Below are 26,161 nucleotides of genomic sequence, written 5' to 3'. Positions count from 1 at the left end.
TGTTAGTTTCGCAGATAGCATGGAAAGCCAATTTGCAGTCACTTTGGGGTTAAATAATACATTTAAACCTTACTTGCTTATTGTGGCAGCTCACAATAAGGTAATTATATATATATTATGGTTCTTTTTTTAAAATAAGAATGGGGTCACTTTTTATATTACATCTGTAATTCTTTTTTTTACTTACTATCTCACGCACATCCTTTCAAGTTAGCACACACTGATCAACGTATTATTTCTCATAACTTCATCCCATTTCATAGTAGAATAAACCATCTGCATCTGAACATTCCTCTGTTAGAGGGCATCCAGATCGTTTCCAGGTTTTGCTCTCACAAAAAATGCTACTATAAAGAGTCTCTATAATGTGTACACGAGATATATATAGAGTAACAGACACACATGTACATATGTGTGATTATATATATGTGTGTTTGTACACACACACACACACACACACACACAGATACATTGGAGACTTTATTCCCACTGATAGATTCCAAAAGTAAATGGCTGGCCAAATAGGTATAAACAAGCCCAACTTTTTCTAAACTGTTTCATTACATTTTACATCCACCAGCAATGCATGTGAGTATGTTTCTGCATTTCTTCTCTATATCCAACTTATTATTATTTTTGGTTTTTGACAATCTGATGGTAAAAAAATGATTTCAATATTATTTTTATTTTATATTTCCTGATTAATCAAGATGTAAAGATATTATAGTTACATTTTACTATTTTCTACTAAATATCATTATATTAGTTGTCCATTTTTCTATCTGGCTGTGCTTTTATTAAGTTGTATAAACTCGTGGTATAATACTGCTAAGGGCTCTGAAGATCTGAGGTTTTACCCTACTTGCAAGGGAAAGATTAATCTGCTGTAGTTTTGTGGATGCTGGCAGAAGACACAAGATGCCTCGGCCAGAGACAAAGGGCACTACTTCTAATATCACAGGAGGCCTCGTGAGTGTCACCATATTTGTGTCAGTTCTCCTGCCTCCCAGTCCCTCAGGGGTGCCCAGATGATGCCTGCACAGTCAGTGGGTTGTGCTACAAGAAAGAGACCCAGGCCATAAGCATGTCTGCCCTTTGCTCTGGAGGGAGACACTATCTCTATCTTCTTAGGCTATCTGCTAGACATACACCTTTGAAAAGATTAGTCCTGAACAAAGGGCAGTTAATGTCTCATTCATAAGATGTACAGAAATGCAAAAGACCCACGGAGAACTGGCTCCTAGCCATTAGGGAAATCAGCCTTTGATCAAATATATTGCATATGTTTTCTCTTAATCACTACTTATAATAGCATTTCTATTTTGTCCTTGTCTGTCCTCCTTCCTATGGTCCTTGGTCTGCTATGTATACTATTCTCATGTTACATTTAGTATAATAACATTGAAATGATTTCCCTAATTTTGGATACAAATTACTGCTTTGTCCCTGATCAAAATGAAAACAGATATTGTCTAATTGCCACTTTACGAAAACTGCCATTTTATATGTCCATTATTTCTGTTCTGTTTTTGCCCTGATAAATGAGGAATAAAAGGCATAGAAGGGAAAGCCCATGGGGACTTTTTCTCAATAAAAGTAAAGACTTAAGGTTCCTAACTATTTTCTATCAACTGAATTGCTGCAAATTCAAAGGATTAGCAATATCAGAAGAAGATATAGATGCTGCAGAGAAGAAGATACAGATGCTGGAGCAGATCGATGTTTTGTGGCACTTGAAGCTTCTCTAACTTTGCGGGGGGTAGTGTTTGTAATTTTGTATTTTCATACTTCAAACACAGCATCGCTCTGGCCTGTACACATTTATATGGGTAGTACAAACAATGTCCTGAAATGTCAGCCAAGCTTGTTCAGATTCATGGTAAGTCTGCTCTATCTGGTAAAGGATGTAAAAAAGAAGGTTGAAGCCAATCACAATATGAAGTTTTTGCTTTTCTAGGCCATAGTGCTGCTTTATCGTTCAGCTCAATATGCAGCTTTGGCCCCTCATGGAAAACATTCCACAGCCTCTGTCCTTTCTGACCTTAGGTTATGCTGAACTGCAGTTCAAGATGAATGACGTTTTGTGGAGTATATCCACTGAGTGCAAAAATTATCACATCAGATCCAGCAGGATTACCTCAGTACTTGGGGCTGTGGTCCAGGGGAGGGATGGATCTTACAGCAATTCATCCTGTCAGGTGCCTTCCTGTGACCTCTCAAAGGTTTGTAAGGTGAAGTCTGTGCTAAATGGATTTGGAAGGCAAAGAAGGAAAGCAAAGAGTTGCAGAAGTACCACAATATAAGGAGTGACATTTAGAAATGTGCATGAAATGAACTGGGATAAAGTATTTTCAGATAGCCTTCATTCTTCCTGTTTTATCTTTCTGATTGTTTATATATGTCTCATATATATATTTTTAATATAACAACAGCTGGCAGAGCTGCCTCTTTTTCTTTGAGTTGCCCTAGTCACTTGGTTCATGTTTCATAATTAGCTTTAAAAAATAAATAATATTAATTGAGTGCCTAATATGCACATGATAGTCTATAAACAATAGACACGTTAAAAACTATTACAACACTCCCAAGTCTTACAGAGTTTACAGTCTTCTTACAGAAATAAAGCCAGTACACAGATATATCCAGTGCTGGTAGACTATGCCTAGTGGCATGAGAGAGCAACAGACAGTTATTTGAGTTTAAAGGAGAAATTTTTCTTAGAGGGAGTAGCATTTAAGATGATACCTGGGGCTTTCCTGGTGGCGCAGTGGTTGAGAGTCCGCCTGACGATGCAGGGGACACGGGTTCGTGCCCCGGTCCGGGAAGATCCCACATGCTGCGGAGCGGCTAGGCCCGTGAGCTGTGGCCACTGAGCCTGCACGTCCGGAGCCTGTGCTCCTCAACGGGAGAGGCCCCAACAGTGAGAGGCCCGCGTACCGCAAAAAAAAAAAAAAAAAAAAAGATGATACCTGAACGATGAGGTTGCCTACCAAGTAGACACAGAGAAAGTGTTCCAGGCAGATGAACGGGCAAACCCTGGGGAGCAGAAAATTGCAAGGAACAGGAAATAGTCCAGCTTCAGTTGGAAGATATACTAAAATTAAAGAGATTGAGCAAGAAAAGTGGTGGCACTGCATCACTGAGATCTTCGCACTCCTGCCACGTGTAAAAACACTAAGGCGGTATAGTCAATGGGGAGCCATTTTCTGCAGGGGAACAGACTGAACACAGAAGTAATTTTGGAAAGTTAAACTGAAAGAAGTATGTAGAATAGGGGAAAGAGATGGGAAAGTACTTGGAGGCCAGGTTAAGACCTCAACAGAGTACACAAGGCATTGTATTGGGTATGGAGGTGAAAAGGCCATTTGTAGATCTCCTTACAGAGATTTAATGCCATGACAGGAAAGGGAGGGGCAGGGAGAAAGAGGATGACAATTTTCCGGGAATCTTGCAGCTCTGAGATCCTAAAGGGCAACTTATTTTATTTGTACGATGTTACCATGTTGACTATGCATTTTCTCTCTCTTTTCTTTGCCACATTATATATACCACTGCCCTAATGCTCTCTTTCTCCCTCCTTCTTCTGTGACTTCACCTGTCAGGTGCACCTGCCATCTTACTTAGCTGTTAGTGGCAAGGTGGATTAAAGCCCCTTAACAACATAGACACTGTACAATTTCACCAAAGAAAAAGAAAGTCAATTATTCTTAAGGGGTACATGACTTCCTTGAGATTTCATGCTAAGGAAGTAAAAGTGACAAAAACATGCAAACAAATACCACCAACTACCTCCATGTGTACAAAAACAGAGCACCAAGGGATAGCTCCCCGGGGAGCAGGGAAACAACACAAATGTGGAGAGAATGATGAGGTGGCTGATGTCAGGTGGTGATGTTGTGCAAAAGCTTCATGACCAAAAGGAGTCAAAGGGCTGCAGAATTACTATGAGGTTTGGGAAGGTAGCAGGATATTAAAGACGGACGCATTGGTAGGGGGCATGGTTTACTAAGGAGTTTCACATCAACTCTGAATTTCTTGGTCCCCTGTTTTCACCTCCATCTTGCTTTCATCATCATAGTCATTCTCACATGGAAGTGACAGATTCAACAGGAAAGATAATCTAATGTTATAAAATATTATACAACATCGTATCCCTTTGAAGTACACCTTTCCATGCATTTTCGTACCTCTCAGTTCTGTAAGGCAGAATCATGCAATCTTGATTTTGCCTAAAAGCTATCAACAGATTCAATTATAATTAGAGACAGTATATGAGTGAAGGGTTCACAATAATTTATTTGTGTGCCATAGAAGTACACACTGAGAAGTATGTCTGGAATCATTTGGAAATGACTTAACATTTTGCCACTCAAACTGGCAGATTTGTTCAAACTTTCACTGTGCCCTTATGTGGTGGGAATAACCACTTTAGGCTAGGAACTAGGATTCTAGGAGGGCTCCCTACATTACTGAGTTTGTGATATTCTGCAGAGCTGTTTTGAATATCTAGTGAAGCAAAGTAAATGAAAATTTCCATAAACTGTAAAGGCGCATATAAATGAAAGCTCTTGTACTATTATTACTAAAGATTCCATCATTTCCTATAGCACTCAAATCCCAGTTTGGTGGAACGCTGGAGAAGGCTGTCAGGAGTGGCTGTTTTTAGAAAATGCCTGAAGCATCCAGATCTTCTCTAGGACCTGGCTACTGTTTACCAGCAGCACATGACTATTCAGGGGCCAGCAGGCAGTTTTCCTTCACAAGAAACTAAGTCAGAAAACTGTTAGAAAATGTATCCAAAGGACATACCCAGGTTTTATCTGACCTAAAGCCTATAGTTTAGAGACCTTTTTTAGAAAAAAATATAAATCATAAGTATATACTTTGGTAAACAATGAACATGCACTTAGAATGAGGAAAGAAATCACAAATTTTAAAAGGCTGCTGAATGGCTCAAACATACAAATTCCAGGAAAATAATAAAAATTTAATAAATGTCTGACACACATCTCAACTTCTTTTGTAAAATTTTTGGCTCATACTTTCATTACCTTTTCATGTAACCATAATTTTGTGATACCACTTTCCGTAGAGAAAGCATAATGACAATTTAGGCTTTTCTCTAATATAGTTGATTGAAAACTATTTTTTACTATTGATAATTGAAATGTATAAAACATGGTTCTTCACACGTAGATGTACTCCTTTTGCTACTTCAGGTTTGTGCTTTCCTACTAGGAATTCTAATAAATTTCATGGTCTCTTTAAAATATTATATGCATAGTACATTTGTAATTATGGGTATACATTATTGAGAACATTTCTGACAGGAGAGAACTTCTGTTTAGACCCGATGTCAGTAAGAACTGTGTCCTGTGCTTACAATTTCACACATCAGCTTTTTGGAAGGATTTACCACAGATAACTTCTGGCTCTGTACACTTCCACCCTTGTTTCCCTTGTCTGCCCACATATATCCCTTGATGGGTTCTGTGGGACCCGTTCACACTGAGATACAACCTCCAGCCCTACAGACTTCTGACATGACACCAGGTGAGTTGGCACCGTCGGCAACTTACAGAAGCAAGTCTTACTTTGATTCACAGATGTGACAGCATATCTCTTAAATATATCTCATAAACTACAAACAACAGAAATACGTCTACCCAAACTAAATGTATCCCTGACTCTACTTTCCTTACCTACATCTCCAAAATTCCTGTAGCCACACAAACACTGTCATAAAGGAGGGGATAGAATTAGGATCCTAGTGGAAGGAGAGCATTCTTCATGGGGAGTAGTCAAAATACCTTTCTTTGCAAATATTTTAAAACCATACGCCATACGAACACACTGCTAAGGTCATCTCTGGTCCTTGGAAGCGGCCCAAGCAAATGAGGAGTCTGAAGCTTAAGCTCAATTAGCCTCATAGTAAGTCTGCCTCTGAATCAATGATGTATGAAACCAAGGAACAAATATTGATTTCATCCGCCTTTTCTATGTGTATCGCAGGAGAATAATGTCAAGTGTAGATTAGTGATAGTCAAATTATACTTCTTCGAGCTTGAACAGGATTAGGATGTGAGGTCAAACAGATACAAAAGAAAAGGAAGTTTAACCAGGAAAATAGGATGACAGAGTTGAAATTTAATGGAGCTGCAGGGAGTATCAGATGAAAGAGATGGGAATAAGATGACAAGGATCAGAGTTCAGGATCAGTAAGTGAAACCACAGAAGCAGTTATACCCAGAGATGCCTTCTCCATTGAGCACTGGTTTTCTGATAACACCTGGACACAGCCAAACACATCCAATGTAAGAACCTGTCCACTCCAGGAATATGAAAGGGAAGGCATGCTGGTGTTAGTCTAAGTGGTTAAGCAGTGACATACATCTCTAATCACTCTGGTTTGGTTGACACTCCAGTGGCTTTACGAGGAGTTTCTTTCAAATGAGTTACTCTGTGAATGAGTAACCCAGCTGAGGAGATGCTGTGTCATTAGTGCTTGAATGGGACTATTAGTAATGGCACTGACTTATGTTAAGAATTTGTAAACATTTTCTTTTAGGACTATCAGGTTTTTTTGAGCTTGGAAATTTACAGTCACTTGGGAGGGAGGAACTATCAGAGAGAATTTTTTTATTACCAAAAAATAAACAATCTCCCCTGAACACCCCTCCCCCCAAAAAAGCACCTCACATTTCCAGAAAAACATCACCATACTCCTTGAGTTTAACGTCAACTCTGGGAAGGGGATACCAGTAGTGAAGTTTAGATTAGAGGCTCAACGCTTAGTGTGGGTAGTCTTAACTGCTATTCTCCTTGAAATATCTTTCCTGGAAAAACTACAAAGATTCACAGGATTCAGGTAGGAGCCAGACAGCAAACTGAACTATACCCTCGAAAACAACGTTGCCCAAAGGGTGATCCTAGGTCCACCTGTAGTGGAATTCCTAAGGGTGCTTGTTTAAAATGTAGAATCGCCAGCTCACGAAGAGACTTAAGGAAATGGAAACTCTGCGCGTGGGTCTCACAAATACGTGTGGCTGACAAGCATCCCAGCGAATTGTTATAACCACGGCACTAACTCCTGAAAAGCAGTAAAGGCTGCCGTCAAGAAGTAGGGATGGATTGAAGGAAGGGTCCTTAGCCACCATCAAAACAGTTCCAGGAATTGCCTCAAGTTACAAGGCCAGAGTCACAGAGAATTTCAAACTAAGGACACTCATACATTTGAATCCTCTCTTCCCTCCTCCCAGAGTTATCCTTACTGAAGATGAATGCTTTACTCATTAGAACGCCAATTTAACTTTGCTGTTTCCTATTACTGCTCCCTTGCCTTTTATTCTTTGCTTCTTTTGCCTGATGCAACTTCATTTTGAGTGTTCCCATGACCCTCCTGTTCTTTCTGGACTCACAGGATTGAATGGAATCTCAAATCCAACCAATGCTTTGTGATATTGTCTCCCTCTGTGATATTCCTAAAATGCTACCATGTGATTTTGGCTTGACTGACAATTGAAAGGGAACTCTGGGGCCACTTGTTCCATTTTTAGACCCTGCTAATCATCAGAACCATGATCCTTATCACAAATCAAACTATGTCTCGCTATAATTAGCACCATTGGTCATAGGTCTGCCTTCTGGAAATATACTCCTGGCAATTGAGTTCCTCTTCCACATGACAGCTTTGGCTACATTCTCACTGATGAGTATTTAGCTTTGAATGTTTTCTAACGTATCCAGGATGAAGGTATTCTGTGAATGTGAAATGGGAATTAATCGTCTCAGTTGCCATCCCTGTGATTATACCTTCACAGCCATGCCCTCATTAGATAAAAACTCCAACAAAACTGTCCTCAGAAGAATAACCTGTTTCTAGAATAAATCATCCAAAAGCCTCGGGAGACTTTTTTTGTTTGTGTTGTTTCAGTAGTGGTTCTCAAACCAGGGCAATTTTCTCCCTCACCCCCACCCTGAGTGCAGGGAACATTTGGCAATGTCTAGAGACATTGATAGTTGTCACACTTGAGAGAGGGGTGCCACTGCCATTTGTGGACAGGTGCCAAACATATAAATATCCTACAATGCCCAGAACAGCTCCTTACCTTCCCCCCCCATCCCTACACCAAAAAATTATCCAAACTAAAATGTCAAGCGTTGAGGTTAAGAAACATTTGTTAGAGAATCTCAAAGTCAACGTAGAAAAACGTGTACAATGTTTGACTTGCTACTCACTCTTTCTTGAGATTCCTTTCAAAACAGGCGAACTTTTCACATGCCGTGTCATCTTTCACCTGGAAAAGAGTTAAAATATATTTTTACAACTTAGGACTATCATTGCCAATGTTATCAGCCACTCAGACATTGATCTTAGTGGAAAATTCTGGCTATTTGGACATATTTCATGGGATGTTTTGCCTATACATAGTCTCTCTAACTGGCCTCAATCATTCACCCTCAACTTCTAAAACAAAACAAATGTCAGCACATGAGAGTCTGGCTTTAAGATATTCAAAATCAGCCTTCTATAAACACTATCTTTAACTCTACTCCAATAAAATAAACATAAATACGTTTAAATCACCTATTATGTAAAGAGGAAGCCAAAAGTAGTTTTTAAACATTAATGCATTTGCATTTTACAATCATTCATGAGGTATTTAATGTGTGCCGGGTACCGGGTCAGATGCTAATGATATAAAGACAGCGAATATGATGCCTAACTTTGACAAAAAGTCTGCTGAGGGAGACACAAATATAAAGTGTTTTCTCAGAGCTGATGACCTTCTTGTTCCATTTAAAACATGAAAGAATCAGAAGAGCCCTTCTTCATCCTCGACCACCGAAAATCTTCCAACCCACCAGCACCTGTAACCCTGTATGCTTTGCCTCAACACTGACTCAATGGATTCACTGTCCATGTTCTACATGGACCAACCTTTCTCACACACTGGGCCCCCATCTCTGCCTAGTCAAAGACTTTTCTCAGGCAATCATCTCCTTTCTCTTCTCCCTCATCACATCATCATTTCCTCCTCATTTCTGTATCACTGACATCATCATAAAAGCATGCTATATTATTGATCAGTTAACCCTAGTTTCATCTCTCTACCCTCACTCCTTTCTGCTCTCTCATCACCCTCTTAGCTCAAACTTGCAGCATCATTTGATACAGCTCATCACCCCCTCATCTTTTAAATCCTTTTCTTTTTTAACTTGGAATTTGGTACACCATATTCTCCTGATTTTTTTCTTACCCATGTGGTTGCTACTTCTCAGTCTTCTCAGCTGGAGCTGCATCTCCCCAACCCTGAAATGCTATAGCACCCCTTACTCTTAGATGACCCTATCCACCCCAACAGCCCGTCAACACATTCTATATGCTGATGATGCCCAGACTTCTATTTCCAGAATGAACCTTTCCTCTGAATAGTCATACTTTGTTCTAGGATGTCTAATGGGCACTTCAATCCTTGCAAATCCAAAACTGAGCCCTTGATTCTCACCCCTACCCCTTGCCAAACATGTTTTTCTCTAGAGGTTCTTATCACAGCAGTTACTGCCATAAAGCATCCCAGGTCAAAAATCTGGTGTCACACTTGATTCTTCCTTATTTCTCATAACTTTTCTTCCAGTCCATCAAATGAATCCCGATAGAATTACATTTGAATAATATCCTGCCCCAACCTAATCCAAGCCATCTCTGTCTCTCTCCTGGATTCATCACCTGGTGCCCCAAGAAGTCTTCGGCTTCTGCTCTGGTAACTCGACAGCCAGTTCTTCCCACAGTAGCCAGAGTAAATATTCTTAAATGGAAATTATGTCACATCACCCAGCTCCTGCACACCATGTGGTAGTCTTCCAACACTCAGAATTAAATCCTAAATCTTTATTGCAGCCTATTAGATCCTACCTTATCGGGCTCAAGATAAATTCTCACTCCCATTTCCTGTCATTTTTCTCCTTGCTCATGACACTTTGTTGGCCTTTTTGCAAGTCTCAAACACTCTTCTACCTCAGAATCTTTATAATCACTGTAACTACTTCCTGAAACAATCTTCCCCCAGGAAATCACAAGGCTCGTCCCCTTACTACATTCATGTTCTGCCCAAATATCATTTCCTAAGAGACAAGCCTCTCAATAACAACTCTTCTCTAGCCATGTACCTTGCTATAATTTTCTTTCTAGCATTTATTACTACTTGATTTTATATTCTAATTTGTTTGTGTATTTCCTGTTTATTCCACTATTATATTAATGCCATAACCACAGGATTTTTGTTTTGTTCTCAGCTCTATCCCCAGTGTCAAGTACTGTGCTTGGAGTATCATGGGTGCTCAAATATTTACTTGACTACTGAATGAACTAGTCTCCATATTAAGCCGGATACCACCTAGAACATACAATCTTAACTTTTGTAATTACTCGTTTCACTTATTTACTGACCTTATACTTTTGGAAGCAGTATACTATCCCTATGTTGTTTATAGTTAACTGAAAATAAGCATTTATTTGTAATACCTCCTGTATTTGGGCACATCTTACCCTGAGGTGGGATCAAACAACATACGACAGAGTGAATACAGTAACCACAGCACATCAATTAAATACAAATAAATGATTAAAATAATTACCAATACATCACATTATTTAAAATAATCTAATTTTTAATATTTTCAGTAATTAGCCAAAACATGTTTACAAGAGTTTGTGTATTTTGGGGATGAAATAGGATGACACCAATATGCCATCTTAGAGATTGGAACAATCTGAGCTCTTCAAAGAGAATTGCAGTATATCTAATGGCCTTAAACAACATTTGATACAAGAAGCACTATCTCTGTCTCTTCTGAATTAGGTTTTGATGTGTTCCCTGACATCTAGGATTTGAAGTTCAACAAGCTGACAACACTGGAACTTTACTTTCTCAATAGCAAATGGAAATATATATTTGAAAATCATCCTAATAACTGTGCAACATTAAATAAAAAAGTCTGAATAACAGTAGCAAATCATAACAGGCAGAGATAAACAGACTGATGTTCCCACTGTTCCTAAGTAGACTCAGATTACTTATCAAACTTCCAGAAACACTAAAACTGGGGAGTGAAGAGCTGCTTGCTTCAATCTTGATGAAAATAAAGATTCTGACACTTCTTATTTGGCATTTGAAAGGTAAATAAACATACTTAATGCAGTACTAAAGCACTGGATGGGGCGGAAGAGGAAGGTGGTTTCTAGATTTTGCTCACCCACTGAGTAGTTGTAAGGCCTTGAGCCTCAATTTCCTCATTTTTATCATTAATTAATAATGGGGGGGGGAGTGAGACAAAATAGTTCTACTTTGCGTCTTCTACTTGGGACCAATTTGTAATATAAACCACAAAGCCATTTACTGGCCGTTGAAGAGCTGAGATTTGAATTTGTATCTGTCAGGATAGGCAAGCTTATGCTGAGATAACAACCAACCTCCAAGTCACAAGTGGGGTAAGACAATAAAAGTCTATTTCTGACTCATACTACATGTCAGCAGGCATGGTGTGCTCCTGATGATCACTCAGAGACCCAGTTAAAGGAGTCGCCATCTTGACAGTTTCCACAATCACTGAGGCAGGAAGAAGGGAACATGATGCTTAAAGCTTCTGATCAGGAGTAGCACACATCACTTCTCCTGACGTTTCATTGGTCAAAGTCACATAGATGCACTTGGCTTCAAATGGAGTGGGGAAGGAAAAGCAGAATATTTGGGGGTAGCTCTAATGACTACCACAGAAACCAGTCTGGGTTAAGAGACCATATTGTTTATTTGTATGTTAGAGGCAAGCTTGTTAGTAGTCCCTGGTATACAAAAGATCAGCAGTGCCTGTTTCTCTAGAAAGCTTAATGGGGAAAATAAAGGAAAACAGATACAAACAAACAGATTATACTGAATGTAAAATCATTTTTGTGCCTTCTACTTAGACACATGATATAAAATACATTCGTGACATAAAATTGTTTCATAAAATCAATGAGAACAATAGGAAAAAACCCTCAAAATTAACCAATGGTATGCAATAATCCAAGGGTATGAAAAAACCCTCAAAATCAACTCCTTCAAAACTATGAAAATTAACCAATGGTCTGCAATAATTCAAGGAGCATTTATTCAATAAAATTGGCTGAATCTTGGTAAAGAGCAGTGAGCTCTGTGGTGTTTTAACTTGCCTTATTCCCATCTGCTCTTACCACCTTTGTGATATCCTTGAAAACCCACAGCCTTGCAATCTACTGTGAAAACCATCAGCTTAGCAGCCACTTGGTAGAGCAGAATGGATTTGGAGCTCTCCACAAAGTCGGAGAATTACTGTTAGTTAATCTGTCTGACAGCTCCCTGAAAACCACCACTCACAGGACTTGTATTTATTTGACCTGATTCAGAACTTGCTCAATGAGAACAGCCCTTTCTTTGGGGGTATTTGTCCAAAATGATTAGGGGCAATTGTTTAAGATTTGTCTAAAATGATTAGGGGCAATTGCAGCGAGGCAGTGACAACAGTTGCGGCAAACAAGAGGCTCACCAGAAAATATAAAAGGAAATGCTAGAAATTAGATGTCCATATGGGGTTCTAATATATTCCTGGAAAAGAAGGCCACCCACATGTGCAGGGCTGCACTCAGGAAAGACTGTACTCAGGGCTGTGCAAGTGCTGAAGAAAGCCTCAAAAAAGTCCTAAGCTCTCACCTACAGCTCTGCGTAACTGGGAAGTGAAGGCTAAGACATAGTGCAAATTGCCAGAGCACTGAAGGTGTGTCCCAATATGCACATAAATCCCCTTAGAAGAGACTAGGAGAATTATTGATTCAATATATTTAAGGAAATCTCTATCCCATCATCAGCTGACCACTGAGCTAACTAAACAGAGACATCAGGGGCTACACATGACAAAGAGTACTGAATAAGTTCAGGACAAACAGAAAAGCAATAAACCCTTATGAAGACAGCAGGGGTGGGTGGGATGTGATTTCCAGAGTAACCACATATTATTAAAGATGTCCAGTTTTCAACAAAAAAATCATGAGATATGAAATGAAACAGTAAAGTATGTCCCATAGGCAGGAGCAGTTAATAGAAACTGTCCCTAAGGAAGCCCAGATGTCAGACTTAATAGAAAAAGACATTAAACCATTTATTATATGTTGAAAGAACAAAAGGGAACTATGTCTAAAAAATGAATGGAAATGAGAGAAATATGTCTCACCAAATAGAAAACAAAAAAGAGATGTAATTTTTTCTTTTAAAAAACAGGATGAAATAGAAATACTGGAGTTGAAAAGTCAAACAACTTAAATGAAAAAATGTACTAGAGAGTATCAAGAGCAGATATGAGCTAGCCAAAGGAAAAATCAGCAAACCTGAAAGATAGGTCAATTAAGAATATCTAGTCTGAGGTACAGAAAATAAAAAAGAATGAAGAAAAATGAGCAGAGACTCAGACTTGTGGGATAACATGTACAAAATGAGAGTTCTGAAGGAGCAGAGACAGGGAAAGGGGCAGAAAGAATATTTGAAGAAATAGTGGCATAAAACTCCTGAAACTTGATAAAAATATTCACCTACATATCCAAGAAGCTCAATAAATTCCAAGTAGGATAAACTCAAAGAGATCCACACCTACACACATCACAGTAAACATTCTGAAAGCCTAAGACAAAGAGAAAATCTTGAGGGTAGCAAGAAAGACATGACCAATCAGGTATAAGGGACCCTCAATAAAATTAAGAGATGATTTCTCATCTTCAACTATGGAATCCAAAAGGCAGTGGGATGACATTTTCAAAGTGCTGACATCAAGAATTCCACATCCAGCAAAACTATTCTTCAAAACAAAAACAGAGAATTAATTGCTAGCAGATGTGTCCCACAAAAATGAACACAAGGAGTCTTTCAGACTGAAATAAAAGGACACTAGCAAGAAATCTGAATCCACAAGAAGAAATAAGAGAAAAAGTTAACTATAGAGGTTCAAATAAAAGTGAGACCAAGTGTATTTTTGTTTCTTACTCTTTTCTTCTTTTATCTTATTTAACAACAGTTGAATAAAGCAATGATTATAAAACTGTGTTGATGCTTGTAATGCACAAATAGGTAATGTATAAAAACTTGTAATGTATAAAGATTACAATAATAGTACAAATGAGGGAGAAGGAAATGTAGATATACTAAAGTTCCTGCATTCAATTGAAATTAAGTAGTTTTTAACTTGAACTAGATCATTAGAGTTAACATGTTGATTGTAATCCCCAGGGGAACCACTAAGAAAATAACCAAAAATATATTAAAACAAACAAGGGAATGAAAATGATATATTAGAAAATATTTATTTAACACAAAAGAAAAATGGAGGTGCAAAGGAAGAAAAAAGACATATGACATATAAAAAAATCAAAGAGCAAATTAGTAAAGTAGATAAGACACAATTTCCAACTATATGCTGTTTAAAAGAAACACACTTTAGGGCTTCCCTGGTGGTGCAGTGGTTGAGAGTCCACCTGCCAATGCAGGGGACACGGGTTCGAGCCCTGGTCTGGAAGGATCCCACCTGCTGCGGAGCCCGTGCGCCACAACTGCTGAGACTGCACTCTGGAGCCCACAAGCCACAGCTGCTGAACCTGTGTTCTACAACTACTGAAGCCCATGCTCCTGGAGCCTGTGCTCCACAACAAGAGAAGCCACCGCAATGAGAAACCCATGCACCGCAACGAAGAGTAGCCTCCGCTCGCCACAACTAGAGAAAGCCCGTGCACAGCAATGAAGACCTAATGCAGCCAAAGCTAAATAAATAAAAAATAAATTTATAAAAAAAAAGAAACACACTTTAAGGACACAAATGAAAATTATGGAAATTAAAAGGATGGAAAAAGATACCATGCAAACAGTAAAAGAGGTAACATGGCTATGTTACTATCAAACAAAAGAAACTTAAAGACAAAATTGTTACTACAGAAAAAGGAGAATATTTTATAATAAGAGGGTCAATATAGTAGGAAGGCAAAATTATAACCAATATGCATCTAACAACAGAACCTCAAGATATATGTAACAAAAATGTTTGAACTTAATGAGAGAAACAGACAATTCAACAGGAATAGAGACTTCAAGACTCCATTTTCAATAAGTCTTGTACTACATGATTATAACAGAAAAAATAAGGAATAGAAAACTTGAACAACACTACAAATCAACTAAACTTAACAGATAATCTATGTAATACTCCACCCAACAACAGAGTAAACATTCTTCTCAAGCACACATGGGCTATTCTCCAGGAGAGAATGTTTATTAGGCCACAAAACAGCCTTAATAAACGTAAAATGTTTAAAATCATTCACAATATGTTATCTGACTACAAAAATTGAATAAAACTAGAAATCAATATCCAAAGAGAACCTAGAGAATTCATGAATATTTGAAAATTAACACTCCTAAATAATCAATGGGTCAAAAAGAAAATCACAATTAGAAAATATGTAGGAATAAATGAAAATTAAAACACAACATGCTAAACTTAGAGCATGCTGTGAAAGCAGTATTTAGTAGGAAATTTATAGCTGTAATACTCATATTTAAAAATAAGGAAGATGTAAACCAAAATATATACATTATATGGTGCTCCTGTTTCTGTAGTTTCATGAGGATTTATACATCAAATTTATTGTTCTCCATAAATCTGCCTTCATTTTCATTTATTAACCCTTCATTTGAGAGAGTACCAGCAATTGTGATTAACCGTTAACTCTTGTACTAGCTACTGAATTAAGCACAGACTCATCAGATCAATTTTTTTTACCATGAATGTGTGTGTCTTGTTATAATTCAACAATTTAGCAAGCAAGTGCTACTACCTTCACTGCTCAAAAACTGGAGAAGAAAAATACAATTTTTAAAGTGAATTTTTAATGGCAAAATTGACACACCTATGAGGTGTATTTTGTTGTTGTACATTTGCAATCACTCCTATATGAAAGATCACTTTTTATTTACTGTTCTACACTCATAAGTACCCTTCTTGTTAGTTCTGTTAGAATTTAAATCAAGACTGTTTATGTAAAATATATATATATATATCAGTATTTTTCCATCCTATTTCATTGCAAATATTGAGATTTGTCTTCTCTACCTAGTTAACTGATATTTCATATTTGTTTCTCAAATACTTTGACATGGTGAATAACCATACCTGAGAAGTTGTACTTCATTGTTTCAATAATATAACCTAAGTTTTCCAAACCCCCTTTATCAGATTAAAATTAGCATACTTTCAGTTATTTAAATGTTAAAAATTTGAGGGCTTCCCTGGTGGCGCAGTAGTTGAGAGTCCGCCTGCCGATGCAGGGGACACAGGTTCGTGCCCCGGTCCGGGAAGATCCCACATGCCGTGGAGCGGCTGGGCCCGTGAGCCATGGCTGCTGAGCCTGCGCGTCCGGAGCCTGTGCTCCGCAACGGGAGAGGCCACAACAGTGAGAGGCCCGCGTACCGCAAAAAAAAAAAAAAAAAAAAAATTTCAGTACTTACACTGAGGCCACTTATGGTCATAGCTGATGCAATAATCAGTTCTACTCCTGTATCATTCACACTCACTATATATACTGCCATGATGATAATGTGGAGGAAAAAATACTCCAGAAATCATACACTTGTACAATGTTTCATACTCTGATTCTGTAATAATTGATTTTTTATAGGAAAAAAAACTGTGATAAAGCAACAAGAAGACCAACAGTTTTACTAGCAGTGTTTAGGGTCATTTAAACTTTGCTGGCCTACCAATTTATATGGCCAAATTAATATATTAGAGTAATAATTTTTCAAAACCTATTCTTTTCTATAGTTTTGATATTAAAGTGACAATGCCATGAATAATAAGGGAGAATTATAAAGGAGAAAACCGGCAAGTTTCAGTTGTGTTTGTGTTACCTAAAGAAGCAATGTGGAGGCAGATGCAATCAGCCAACTTTATCACTTGGATAGTGTTGATTTAGAAGCAGCCATATTTGCATTTTGTGTTTTTCACACATAATCGTATTACTAAAAATGAACTATTTCATTATTTAGTTAAATAATACTTTCTCCCAGATATACCGGGAAGTTTCTGTAATATATTGTCTTTTAGTTGCAATAAAAATGACTGAGTTGCATTTATCGAAGAAAAAAGAAAATCTTAAATCAATAATCTAAACTTACACCTTCAGAATCTAGAAAAGGCAGAGGAAAGCAAGCAGAAGGAATGAAGCAAGCAGAAGGAATGAAGTAATAAAAGTTAGGGCAGAGATAAATGGAATGGAGAATAAGAAAACAACAGAGAAAAATCAACAAAACCAAAAGTTGTTTCTTTGAAAAATCAAAATTAACAGTTAACACATTACATAACATAAATAAATTTAAAAGTTCCCATTAAGAGATAGCTATGGACAGATTCAAGAGGAAAGAGAAAATCCCAATAGACCTATTAACAAGTAAAGAGATTAAAGTTTAAAAAAAAATCCCACAAAGAAAGCCCAAGCCCAGATAGCTTTAGTGATGAATTCTACAAAACATGTAAAGAATAGTTAAAACCAATCCTTCACAAATTCTTCTGAAAAGTAGAAGAAAAGGGAACACTTCCCAATTCACTTTTATGAGGCTAGTATTACAGTGATAACAAAAACAAAGACATCACAAGAAAACTATGGACCAATACCTGTTACAGATGCAACAGTTCTCAAAATACTAACAAACTGAATTCAGAAACATGAAAAAGGATTATACATGATGACCTACAGGGATCTATCCCAGGAAGGCAACAATGGGCTAACATCCAAAATCAATTAATGTAAGTCACCATACCAATAGACTAAAGGGCAAAAGTATATGATAATCTCAGCATCAGTAGAAAAAATACTGGTAAGTATTCAAGTCTCAAATAAATGGAAAGATATCTTATTTTCATGGATCAGAAGAATTAATATTGCTAAGAAGGCAATATTTGCCAAACCTATCTACAGGTTCAACACAATTCCCATCAAAATTTCATCTGACTTACTTGTAAACATTGACAACCTGATCCTAAAATTCACATGGAAATTCAAGGGTCAAGGGTAGCCAAAACAATCTTGAAAAATAGAACAAAGTTGGATAAATCACATATCCTGATTTCAAGCCTTACTATAGAAAGACTTCCAGTTTCTGGCTCTGCATGTAAGGAGCTTGAAGTCACCAATCCATGCTAACAAGTAAAATGCTGACCAGAATGAAAAGATCAGTAACTCTCCTAGAATCCATAAGAGAGGGCAAGACACAGGAAAAACCACTACCCTCAAGACTGGAGAAATGAATAGGCAAATACAGCAATTGTGGCTGATTAGAGCAGAGTCTGATGAGTAGAAACTCCCACGGGGATCAGTGCTGGGGTAAGAAAAGCTGAACTATAACTTATAAATTGCGTGAACAAGTGAACAAGTCTCAGAGCTAAAAACTCCAGGAAGACCCAATCATGGGGGGGTGGGGGCTCCACAATATTATGAGATTTATTTCCAGGAGATCAACCAGATTTACACAGTAAATATCAGAGAAAAAAATTATCTCCTGCTTCTGGCAGGGGGAGGGGGAAAAGGAAACATTTTAAAATAGGCCTGAGCACTCTGATCTTAACAAGATCTGCCCTCAGGGGAAACTACTTAAGGAGAGCTTAACCTGCTGGGGTATTATCAGAGCCTAACTGAGCTAGGGACAGAAAATACCCAACTCTAGCTCACTACTGCCATCCTGTCCCATCTAAGCTGAGAAGAAGAAATTGAGAAACACTTGCTAAGTTCACAGTTCAAAGGCACAGGCTTATTAAAAGACTGACCTAATCAAAGACTACAGAATGTTTCCTTTATCCCCATATCTCACCACCATATTAGTAAAGGCTTATTTACAGCAGTTTCTTTTACCCAGTACATAATTTCCACCTATTAAGAAAAAAATTTAAGACACACCAAAAGGCAAAAAAAAAGTGTCACAGGGAAGAACAAATCTGACTACACACTAGAAATGTTTTACTTTAACCTTTGTATTTTATTGCTTTTGCTGTAAGTTAAGAATGTCTCCTATAGCCTGAAATATACAGGATAGCCCATTCTCAAGGCTCTGACCTTCAAAGGTATAACATTTTCCCATTCAAATAGACACAAAAAGTTTCAGAACAGAGAATAACATTTGTCTTGTTGGAGGTTTATAGGAACACTGTGATTGGACCTATATGGACAACTGCGAGAACAAAAGATTCTGGCATCAAGAAGTTTGCAGCAACCAACCGCACCCCCTCCCCTTTTAATATAAAGAAAAGCCTGAATTCTAACTTGGGTAAGATGGTTCTTCGGGACCATACTTCACCATCTTCTCAGTCTGCTGGCTTTCTGAATAAAGTATTCCTTGCCACAAAAACTCATCTCTCAATTTATTGGCCTGCCATGCAGTTGCAGTACAAGCTTGGACTCAGTAACAATAGCAAGCACTGGAACCAGACATGGCAGGGCTGGTGGAATTATCAGACTGGAATTTTAAACAACTATGATTAATATGCTAATGGCTCTAATGGATAAGGTATACAGCAAGCAAAAAAATATGGGCTATTAAGCAGAGAGAATGAAAATACTAAGAACAAACTAAAAAAATAATTCTAGTGATTGAAAAGGAAAAAAACCGTACCAGAAAAGGAGAATGCCTTTAATGGACTTATTACACTCTGTATATGGCTAAGGAAAGAATCTTTCAACTAAAAAGGATATATCAATAGAATCCTCAAAAATCAAACAGAAGAAAAGCAGGAAAAAACCACATCAGATTATCCAAGGACTGTGGAACACCTATAAAAGGTGTAACATAATGTGTAATGGGAAGACCAGAGGAGAAGAAAGAGAGAAAAAGAGTATCTGAAACAATGACTAAGACTTTCCCCAAATTAATGTCAGACACCAAGCCACAGATCCAGGAAGTTTGAATAGGCCTATATCTATTAAAGAAATTGAATCAATAATTAATAACCTTCCAAAACAGAAAGCACCAGGCACAGATGGGGTCATTGGTGAATTCTGTCAAATATTTAAGAAAGAAATTATACCAATTCTGTACATTCTCTTTCACAGGATAGAGCAGAAGGAATACTTTCAAATTCAATCTATAAGGCCAGCATTATCCTAATACCAAAGCCAAACAAAGACATTACAAGAAAAGAAACTACAGACCAACACCTCTCATGAATACAGATTCAAAAATCCTCAACAAATTAGCAAATCAAATCCAAAAACAGTATAAGAAGAATATACACCACAACCAAGTGGGATTAATCTCAGGTATGGAAGCCTGGTTCAACATCAGAAAATCAATTAATGTAACCCATCACATTAACAGACTAAAAATTGAAAATCTTATAATCCTATTAATAGATGCAGAGAAAAACAATTGACAAAACCTAACACCCATTCATGATAAAAACTCCAAGTTAAAAGGAATAGAGGAGAATTTTCTCAACTTGATAAAGACTATCTACAAAAAACCTACAGCTAACATCATGCTCAATGGTGAGAGACTAGATGCCTTCCCATTAACACAGGGTATAGGAAAAGGAGGTCTCCTTTCACTGCTCCTTTTAACATTGTACTGGAAGTTTTTACTAATGCAACAAGGCAAGAAAAGGAAATAAAAGGTATACAGATGGGGAAAGAAGACACAAAACTATCTTAGTTCACAGGTGACATGGGTAGAAAATACAAAATAATTGACAAAAAACTCCTGGAACTATGAAGCAGTTACAGCAAGACTGCAGGATTCAAGGTTAATATACAAAAGTCAGTTGCTATGTACCAAAAATGAACAAGTGGAATTTGAATTAAAACAATACCATTTACATTAGCACCCAAAAATGAAGTACTTAGGTATATATATATATGATCTATATGAGGAAAATTACAAAACTCTGATGAATGAAATTAAAGAATAACTAAATGGTGAGATATTCCATGTTCATGAATAGGAAGAATCAGTATTTTCAGGATGTTAGCTGTACCCAACTTGATCTATAGATTCAGTGCAATCCCAATTAAAATCCCAGCAAGTAATTTTATAAATAATGACACATCTAATTTAAAGTTTCAGTGAAGAGGCAAAAAGACTCAGAAATAACACAGTAAGGAAAGAACAAAGTTAGAGTACTGACACTACCCAATTTCAATTACAAAGCTACAGTAATGAAGACAGTTTGACACTGGTGAAAGAATAGATAAATATATCAATGGAACAACAACAACAACAAAAAAAGCCCAGAAATATGTCCCATAAATATAATCTATTGATATCTGACAAAAGAGCAAAGGTGATACATTGGAGCAAAGACAGTCTCCTCAACAAATTGTGCTAAAATAACAAGATACTCATATGCAAAACATGAATATAGAGACAGATATTACAGCCTTCACAAAACTTAATTCAAAATGGATCGTAGACCTAAATGGAAAATGCTAAGCTAAAAAAAAATCCCAGAAGATAACATAGGAGAAAATCTAGATCATCTTGAGTATGGCAATGCCTGTTTATATACAACAAAGACACTATGCATGAAAAAAATAATTTATGAGCTGGCCTTCATTAAAACTAAAAACTTTTGCTCTGTAAAAAACTGAGAGAATGAGAAGACAAGTCACAGACTGACAGAAAATATTTGAAAAAGATACACTTGACAAAGGACAGTTAACCAAAATATACAGAAGACGCTTAAAACTCAACCACAAGAAAAAAACCACCCAATTAAAAAATAGCCAACATGAACAACTCACCAAAGATGATATACAGATGGAAAATGAGCAGGATAACATGTTCCACATAATATGTCATCAGGGAGATGCAAATTAAAACAACAATGAATGGTCAAAATCCAGAACACTGGCAATACTAAATGTTGGTGAGGATTTAGAGCAATGGGAAGTCTCATTCATTGCTGGTAGGAATGCCAAATGGTATAGTCACTTTGGAAGACACTTTGGTGCTTTCTTAAAAAACTAAACATACTCTAACCATGGAATCCAACAATTATGCTCCTTGGTAATCACCCAAAGAAGCTGAAAACTTATGTCCACAAAAAAATCTACACACAAGTGATTATAGTAGTTTTATTCATAATTGCCAAAACTTGAGAGCGACCAAGATGTCCTTCAGTAGGTCCTTCAGTAGGTGAATGGCTAAATAAATGGCTAAATAAATTGTCCATCATCTAAGATGATGGAATATTTATTCAGCATGAAAATGAAATGACCTATTAATTCATAAAAAGACATGAAGGAAACTTTAATGAATATTACTAAGTGAAAGAAGCCAGTCTGAAAAAGCTATATACTTGTATGATCCCAACTACAAGACATTCGAGAAATGGCAAAACTATGGAGTAAATGAAAATATCAGTGGTTGCTGGGGCTGGGAGGAGGGGATAAATATGCAGAGCACAGAGATTTTTTAGGACAGTGAAAATACTTCGTGTGGTTACGACGGATACATGTCAACAAATGTTTGTCAAAATCTGTATTATGCATAACACCAAGAGTTAACTTTAAGATAAATTATGGACTTTAAGTGATTATAATGTGCTAACATAGGTTTATCCTTGATAACAAATACACCAATCTGATGATTGATGTTGATAATGGGGGTGACTATGCATGTGTGGGGGCAATGGTTATAGGAAAAATCTCTATACGTTCCTCTCAATTATGTTATGGACCTAAAACTGCTTTAAAAAATAAAGTCTTAAAATATAACTTACTGATATTATAAAACTACAGTAATCAAGATTCTGTTGTACTAGCTTGAGGACAGATACATAGGTCAATAGAATGGAATCAAGAATGCAGAAATAAACCCTTACATTTATGGTCAACTGATTTTTGAAAAAGGTACCAAGATAATTCAATGGGTAATGAATGTGTCTTTTCAAGAAATGCTGCTGGGACAGCTAGATATCCAGATGCAAACTAATACATTTGGACCCCTACCTCATACCACATACCAAAGTTAACTCAAAATGAATCAACCCAAATGGAGGAGCTAAAATTACAACACTATTAGAGAAAAAGTAAATCTTTGTGATCTTGAATGTGGCAATATGATTCTTAGATATGATTCTAGAAGCTCAACAAGCAGTAAGGGAAAAAATACAGCTGACCTTTGAACAATGCTGGTTTAAACTGTGTGGGTTCATTTATATTCAAATATTTTTCAATAGTAAATACTACAGTACCACACAGTCCGTAGTTGGTTGAATCCAAGAGTATGGAAGGACCACAGATACAGAGGATGAACTATAAGTTGTGCAAAGATTAACCCCTACGTTTTACAAGGTTGAACTGTAGATCAAATGAACGTCATTAAAAGCAAAACTTTTACCAGGGATGCAAGAACAGTTCAACATCCACAAATCAATGAGGTCCACAACATGAACAAAATGAAGAATAAAAATCATATGATCATCTCAGTAGATGCAGAAAAAGCATTTGACAAAATTTAACATACATTCATGATACAGAAAACAAAAAACCTCTCAGGACTTCCCTGGCAGTCCAGCAGTTGAGACTGTACTTCCAGTGGAGGGGGCACGGGTTCAATCCCTTGTTGAGGAACTAAGGTCCTGCATGCTGCACGGTGCAGCCAAAAAGTAAACGAAAAACAAAAATCTTCTCAACAACTCAACAAACTAGGTATAGAAGGAATTCACCTCAACATAATAAAGGCCATATACGACAAGCCGACAGCTGACATTATACTCAATGGTGAAAAGCTGAAAGCTTTTCCCCTAAGATCAGGGAAAAAACAAGGCTGTTCACTCTTCACCACTTTTATTCAACATATTACAAGAAGTACTAGGCAAAACAATTAGGCAAGAAAACAACATAAAAGGCATTGAAATTGGAAGTAAAACAGTTTCTATTTGCAGATGACATGATATTATATATAGAAAAGCCTGAAGACTCCAAACAGAATTAATAAATTCAATAAAGCTGCAGATTATAAAATCAATATACAAAAATCAGTTACATTTCTATACACTAATAACAAACTATCAGAAAGAGAAATTAAGAAAATAATTCCATTTACAACTGCATCAAAATGAATAAATTCCTAGAAATAAATTTAAACGAGGTAAAAAAAAAAACTCTACACTGAAAACTACATGACATTATAAAGGAAACTGAAGATGACACAAATAAATGGAAAGACATTCTGTGCCCATGGACTGAAAGAATTAATATTGTTCAAATGTTCATACTACCCAAAGCAGTCTACAGATTCAATGCAATCCCTATCAAAATTCCAAAGGAATTTTCATAAAAATAGAAAAAACAATCCTAAAATTTGTATGAAAACACAAAAGACCCCAAATAGCCAAAGCAATCTTAAGAAAGAACAATAGCGCGATCCACAGCCACCACCTGCCTCCGCATAAGACCCTCCAACACTAGCAGGTGCTAAGAAAGAGAGGATCATAGAGACATCAGAGAGATGATCTTTCTCTCTGACACGTGAGGATACAGAGAGAAGACTGCTGTCTGAAAACCAGGAAGAGGGTTCTCACTAGGAACTGAATTGGCCAGCCCCTTGATCCTGGACTTTCCCTGCCTTCAGAACTATACACCAGAAATACATCTACACATGGAACAACTCCTACAGAACACCTACTGAACGCTGACAGAAGACCTCAGACCTCCCAAAAGGCAAGAAACCCCCCACGTACCTGAGTAGGGCAAAAGAAAAAAGAATAAACAGAAACAAAAGGATAGGGACGGGACCTGCACCAGTGGGAGGGAGCTGTGAAAGAGGAAAAGTTTCCACACACTAGAAGCCCCTTCGCGTACAGAGACTGCGGGTGGCGGAGGGGGAAAGCTTCGGAGCCGCGGAGGAGAGCACAGCAACAGGGGCGCGGAGGGCAAAACGGAGAGATTCCCGCACAGAAGATCAGGGCCACAGGCACTCACCAGCACGAGAGACTTGTCTGCTCACCCGCCGGGGCGGGCGGGGCTGCGAGCTGAGGCTCGGGCTTCGGTCAGAGCGCCGGGAGAGGACTGGGGTTGGCGGCGTGAACACAGCCTGCAGGGGGTTAGTGCACCACGCTAGCCGAGAGGGAGTCCGGTGAAAAGTCTGGAGCTGCCGAAGAGGCAAGAGACTTTTTCTTCCCTCTTTGTTTCCTGGTGCGCGAGGAGAGGGGTTTAAGAGCGCTGCTTAAAGGAGCTCCAGATATGGGCGCGAGCCGCAGCTAAAAGCGCGGACCCCAGAGACGGGCATGAGACGCTAAGGTTGCTGCTGCCGCCACCAAGAAGCGTGGGTGCGAACACAGTTACTATCCACACCCCGCTTCAGGGGAGCATGTCCAGCCCGCCACTGCCAGGGTCCCAGGATCCAGGGACAACTTCCCCAGGAGAACACATGGCGCGCCTCAGGCTGGTGCAACATCACACCTCGGGCTGGTGCAACGTCGGGCTGGTGCAACGTCACGCTGGCCTCTGCCGCCGCAGGCTCGCCCCGCACTACGTGCCCCTCCCTTCCCCCGGCCTGAGTGAGCCAGAGCCCCCGAATCAGCGGATCCTTTAACCGCGTCCGGTCTGAGCGAAGAACAGATGCCCTCCGGTGACCTACATGCAGAGGTGGGGCCAAATCCAAAGCTGAGCCCCCGGGAGCTGTGAGAACAAAGAAGAGAAAGGGAAATCTCTCCCAGCAGCTTCAGAAGCAGCGGATTAAAGCTCCACAATCAACTTGATGTACCCTGCATCTGTGGAATACGTGAATAGACAACGAATCATCCCAAACTGAGGAGGTGGACTTTGAGAGCAAGATTTATGATTTTTTCCCCTTTTCCTCTTTTTGTGAGTGTGTATGTGTATGCTTCTGTGTGAGATTTTGTCTGTATAGCTTTGCTTCCACCATGTGTCCTAGGGTTCTATCCGTCCATTTTTTTAAATAATTTTTTATTTTAATAACTTTATTACATTTTATCTTACTTCATTTTATTTTACTTTATCTTCTTTCTTTTTTTCCTTCCTTCCTTCCCTCCTTGCTTCCTTCCTTCCTTCCTCCCTCCCTCCTTTCTTTCTTTCTATCTTTCTTTCTACTTCTAC

This window comes from Stenella coeruleoalba, assembly GCF_951394435.1.
Source record: "Stenella coeruleoalba genome assembly, chromosome: 6".
Lineage (NCBI taxonomy): Eukaryota > Metazoa > Chordata > Mammalia > Artiodactyla > Delphinidae > Stenella > Stenella coeruleoalba.
This window is presented reverse-complemented; position numbering follows the sequence as displayed.